General features: G+C 49.9%; 1 protein-coding gene across 1 annotated transcript in view; it reads right to left on the minus strand.

Annotated features, from left to right (window-relative positions):
- Nucleotides 1-2,954, minus strand: part of MIDN (midnolin) — a 40,486-nt gene extending 37,532 nt beyond the window's left edge. Inside the window, exon 1 of the mRNA XM_033136790.1 lies at nucleotides 2,731-2,954. The gene's annotated coding sequence lies outside the window, so the exon portion shown is untranslated. The remainder of the gene's footprint in view (nucleotides 1-2,730) is intronic.
- Nucleotides 2,955-6,000: the final 3,046 nt, after the last annotated feature.

Below are 6,000 nucleotides of genomic sequence, written 5' to 3' on the forward strand. Positions count from 1 at the left end.
AGTTTATTAGATAAGGGAGTATTCTGGCATCTCTCATCCTCCTGCTGCTGCTGCTGATTTCAGCAGGGAATGGAAACCGGGTGCCTCAGTGGAACGGGCGTGTGAAATGGGCCCAACAGGCTCGCGAAAGAGGCGACCGCAATGGTTGCCTGAAACAACAGAGAGCCATTGCGGTGTAGTGGTTGGGCTGGGAGAGACCAGGGTTCGAATCCTCCTCCTCGCTCAGCCGCGAAGCTGGCTGGTCGGGCTTGGGGAGGCTGCCTCTCAGCCCTCCTCACCCACCTCGCAGGGTTGTTGTTGTGGAGATCAAATGAAGCGCTAGGACCTGGGGAGAGAAGCAGGGTCCAAACCCTCACCCTGCCACGAAACTCACTGGGTCACCTTGGTGGCCCCGACCACACCACTGCCTCTCAGCCCTTGACCAACCTCGCAGGGTTGTTTTTTTTTGGGGGGGGGGTTAAATGAGGAGGGGGAGAACTAGGTGCTCTGCCTTGGAGAAAGGTATCGTGTAAATGCAATGAACAAAAATAAGAAATAAATGAAGTCTGGAAAAGGAACACGCACACAAGGCCATTATCCACTACTATCCAAACACAGGCCTAGTTTTCTTACAGGCTTCTGAATACGCGTGCAGAGTGCATTTGGCCAGCAGGGAGCAAACCAGGGTGGTTCTCCGGCGGGATGGGGTTCAAAGTGCAGGGTGCTTAGGTCAGCCAGGTGGGGGTTGGAATGGGAGAGTAGGCCCATGCCCCTTTCCAGAACAGATATTAAGGTGCTGTCAGACTCTGTGCGGGCTCCCCGACCCCCGGAACACCCCCCCCCCCGTGACAGATGATCCCAGGAACCCCTCCTGGAAGTGGCGCCCTGGAGGCATAAAGTGGGGGGTTTTGTGTCCTTGGAGGCTAAACTAGCTCCCCCCCCCTTTGATCGGGTTATGGAAATGCAGGGTGGGAAGAGGAAGAGGGGGGGGGAATGGGAGAGCAGCTGAATGGGCAGCGTTAACAATGAGAGTGGGTGGGAGACGTACCTACGTGGGCAGAATACATTGGGGGGTGTGGGTCCCCTCCTGTATGTTTGTGTGGCTGTCCCCAGTTTTTGGAAAGGCAAAAAAAACGAAAACCCACAGCTGAATCGAGCAATGGGAGAAATGCCCTTCCGTCTTGGAAAAAAAATAAGCCCAGTTAGATTGAGTTTCCAAATTTGCCTTCCATTTCCTTCGGACGTAGATGGACGTCCATGGGAAGAGAGATTGAGAGAGGCGGCGGTGTTATAACAAACCGCCCTTCCCCCCCCAAAAAAAAAAATTGAAGAAAGCACCCACCCACGCAAACCCAAAAATTGTTTAAATAATTTTGCAGTTTCGCAGCTTCCTGAGAAAACACCCGTGCGTGTATGTTAAGCCTCTAGCCCTCAAGGAATGGGGCTTAGGCTGGGCTGTGTGTTCAGAAATCTAAAGAGCAAACAAGTCTCTCTCCCCCCCCACCCCCCGACAGATCCAACAGACCAGGACGATTATTATTTCTCGCCCCCCCCCAACAATAAACTCCCAAATGGTTTTGGTCGCTCATGACCGCAGGGCTCTGTGTCTGCACTTAAACAGGATAAAGGGATGTTGAATATATATATATTTTCTAGTGGTGTGTGTGTCTGGTGGGGATAATCATGTTTGGGAGGAGGGGGCCAACTCCCCCCCCCCACCCCGGAATTTGGCTGAGTCTCTTATTCACAAGAACAGAAGATTATTCTTGAGGAGACTGTGGCTCTCGCCTCTCTCTCTAACACGGCAAAGGCGCGCGGGTGCGGGGCGGGGAGAGACTCGGGTGTAAAAGAAAGGAGCTTTTGATGAATGGTGTGAGTCTCCTTTCCCCCCCCTCCGCCCTCCGCAAGAGCCCCCCCCAAAAAAATAACAGGGTATCCTTCGGGAAGCCTTTCCAATAATCCGGTGGAAATTATTTATAAGAGGGGAGCAAGCGAGAGAGAGAGAGAATGCAAAGATCTATTCGGCTGTTAGTTCGTGGGACTTCAGGAGGCCCGATCTGAGGCGTTTTCCCCGCTTACTCGGGAGTAAGCTCCACGGTGGCAGGAGCTTTGCATGCTTATTCTCATGGGTTACGTGTGTGTGTGTGTGTGTGTGTATGTGAATTGACCCTCTCTGTGTGTGCTTGTAAGGCAGACGTGTGTGTGTGTGTGTGTGTGTGTGAGAGAGAGAGAGAGAGAGAGAGACCCGTGTGTGCATGTAGCAGACGGGCGTTCGTGTACAATAGACCCGTGTGAGTCTGTTCAATACACCAGTGCGTGCGTAAAAACGCACAAATGCAGTGGCAATTGAAACTCAAACGCTTGGCGGATTTCATGGTGGAAAGACTGGTTTTGATTTGTGCCTGCCCCCCACGCCTTCTCCTCACAGAAGCCCAAGCGACGACATGAAAAATGTCAAAGGGATCTTCTGAAAAGTGATGCACGGAAAGGAGGCTTGAGCGAGGCCAGACGTTTCCCTGGGAACTCTTTTGTCTGGCCGGTTTGGAGAGGAGCCCCTTTGAGCATTTCCCGTCGAGATGGGGTGGGGGGTGGGGGTGGGAATGGGAATGGCGCAGGATTTGACCCCGGAGGAGCAAGAGCCAGGCACGGACGGACCCCACCGCCCGGGGTGGGGTGGGGTGGGGAAAGGATCCGCTGGCAGAAATCCTTACAGAGAACCCAAACCGCGTCGGGTGAAATAAAGGGACTCACCAAAATCCGCCAGGAGACGCCTTCTTCGCCGAATCGCTCCCGAAAACGAAATACAGTAATAATAATAATAAAAACCCTTCCAGGAAATTTCTCCCCAAAGCGGAAAATTGTATCCTTTGTCTCCAGACGGGTTGGCAGGTCCTCACGTGGCGGGGAAACCCTTCGGGAGAAGAAAAGATCCTTTCTTGCAGATGTGGCAGGGTGGAGGGGAGGAAAAAAAACGAACACAAGGTGAATCTCGCTCCAAGAGGGAGGAAAAATATGTATTTAATCCGGCTCCAGAGGCGTCGTCCGCTTTGCCTGTGGTTCTCAGCCGAGGCTCTCACTCCAGCAGCGCCGCGGTTTCGCTTTTTTTTTTTTTTATTAAATGAAATGTTTGGGAGGTGCGCGAAAAGTTTTTATCCCACATAGAACCCAAGGGCTGACAGTCATATTATGCTGGGTGGGGCTTGGGAGAGGGAGGAGGAGGAGGAGGAGGGAGGGAGGGAGGGAGGAGGAGGGAAAGAATGAGAAAGAGAAAAGGGCCCTGCTGAGCATTGCAGACTCAGCAGAGGGATTTGCACATTGACGCTGACGCAACACTGAGCATAGACGACGGCCGCTTGCCAGACTCTGGCTGCCACCCTCAATCTCTTCCCTCTCCCTCTCTCTTTCTGGGCCAGTTGCCCATGGCGGCTGCTCGATGCTTCTTCCCACTCAGCGTCCTGCCACAGGCCCCAAAACCAGAGAACCTTACGAGTTGCAAGGGACCCCCAGGGGTCATCCAGCCCAACCCCTTGCAATGCAGGAGTTGCAGCTAAAGAACCCCTCTCTGGCCACACAACCTCTGTTGTCCAAGGAAGGAGAGCGCTCTCTGCCTTTCAAGGGAGTCTTTCCCACTGTTGAGGGAATCTCATTTCTTGCCAGAATCCATTGGTTTGGGTCCTCCCCTCTGGAGCTGCAGAAAAATACAGTCTGGCTCCATCTTCCATGTGACAACAGCCTTTCAGATATGCTATCGCCTCTTCTCCAGGCTAAACATACCCAACCCAGATATTGCAGTTCCTCTGTCCCCATTCCACCCCATAATAATAATAATACAGTGGTATCTTGGTTCTCAAACTTAATCCGTTCCAGAAGTCTGTTCCAAAACCAAGGCGTTCCAAAACCAAGGCACGCTTTCCCATAGAAAGTAATGCAAGATGGATTTTTTAAAAATGATTTTTATTATTTTTACACTATAACTACAATACTATACAATACTACTTTTAAACAGACATTTTCGTACATTTTCCATTTGGCTAACAAGCCGTGACTTCCCTCAGTCCCTTCACATGGCTTTCTAAATTATATTTTAGGATTATATTTCTTTAATCAACCATTGCTTACAATATAAAAAAAGAAAAATTCCTTCACTATTACTATCCCACTTACAATAATAGTTCTACACATTAACTACAAAACTTCTTGAAGTCCTATTAGCATATTCAGTTGTAAATTGTCTTTTAGATAGTTCGTAAATTTTAGCCAGTCTTTGATGAATTTCTGCTCCCGGATTCTTCCCTTCATTTTGTCCATTTCTGCATATTCGTAATGCAAGATGGATTAATCCGTTCCAGACCTTTAAAAACAACCCCTAAAACAGCAGTTGAACATGAGTCTTACTATCTAACGAGACCATTGATCCATAAAATGAAAGTACTGCAGTCACGCAATCCATCCATCAGTAGCTGAACCGGGTTCCACACAGTCACAGAAACGAAACGAAAAAGAGCCGCAAAAACAAAAACTCTCAATAAATAGCAAAACCAGACAGGCCTCAGCACAGCCGCTCAAATCGGAAGTGTAACACTCAAAATGGAGCACGTTTGGCTTCTGAAAAAAGTTCACATACCGGAACACTTACTTCCGGTTACAGGTGGGTAGCCGTGTTGGTCTGCCATAGTCGAAACAAAATAGAAAATTCTTTCCAGTAGCACCTTAGAGACCAACTGAGTTTGTTCTTGGTATGAGCTTTTGTGTGTTTGCAGTGTTTGGGTTCCAAGTTGTTTGAGTACCAAGGCGTTTGAGAACCAAGGCGCCGCTGTAATAGATTACTGGGTGCCGTGAGGACAGGATGCTAGACTAGAGGGACCCAGCATTTGAAATCTGCCAAGCCAAGCTATCGGCCCGCTTGCGACCAGGTGAAGATGCCTGGGTACCAGGATGGCACCTGACACCTCCGCCATCTGGAGGTGCATGCCTGGGGATCCTTGGATCGGGACCGTTTTCACACGCTAATACCCCGCCCTGTAGAATCCTATCCCTTATATTTTATCTGCACCGTCGGAATGAATATCAGGAACCAAAATGCTTCTTCTGTGCGGCCTGGACAGGAGGAATGAGAGACGTTATTGTGAATTGTTGCTGTTTGTCTTCACTTACCCCAACCCACTGCCCTGCTCACGATTGTGAAGAATATTCCTAATTTATGAATGGTCCGTGTCACCATTAAGAAAAAGAGGCCAATAAATATATGGACTGTCCCTGGATCAAGGGACTTTTATTCTTCCAGTTCTCAAAGCTCTTAACCCAGCTCAGGGTTGTCCTCTGAACTAGCCAGGTATCTGAGAATCAATCACAGTCAGCCGATCCTTTGAAAAAATAGGACTTTAGGGCTGTTTTGCCCCCAAAATGGCAACGAGACATTCCATTTTTGTGAATCATGCCTACTGGGGGTCTGTCAGCCCCAGAGAGTTGACATCAGGGCCTTTTTAGTTCTGGCTCCCCATCACTAGAAATGTGTGCTGGATGCGAGCTGACAGGTGTCCCAAAGCAGTCTTGGTCACCGCATGAGCCACACGGGTGGGTCAGGCTGCTGAGGGGATTGCTCATGCACTGAGCTGGTCTCTGACCCACCTGTGACTCAGTCGTCACCAACCCATTACTCAGAATACTCCCCTGTCGTCGTCCCGCTCCAATATCTCATCTTCCACATCAGGACAGCAAAATCTCAGCCAGCGTTGACATCACCGGGATAGACACATCCATGGTCTGACTCTGTACAAGACCCCTTCTGCAGGGTAGCTCAGCCGGCAGAGCAAGGGGCTCTTCATCTCAGGGTTGCGGGTTCGAGTCCCACGTTGGGCAATTTTTTTTTCCTGCATCGCAGCGGGTTGGACTACATGACCCTCGTGGTCCCTTCCAACTCGACAATTCTAGGATTCTATGATTCTGTTTCTGTTTAAACCAGCCCTTTGTTAATCAACATGAGGACTAGAGCCTTGTCTTTTTGCTTTTAAAATGAGAGTG

This window comes from Lacerta agilis, chromosome 18, assembly GCF_009819535.1.
Source record: "Lacerta agilis isolate rLacAgi1 chromosome 18, rLacAgi1.pri, whole genome shotgun sequence".
NCBI lineage: Eukaryota > Metazoa > Chordata > Lepidosauria > Squamata > Lacertidae > Lacerta > Lacerta agilis.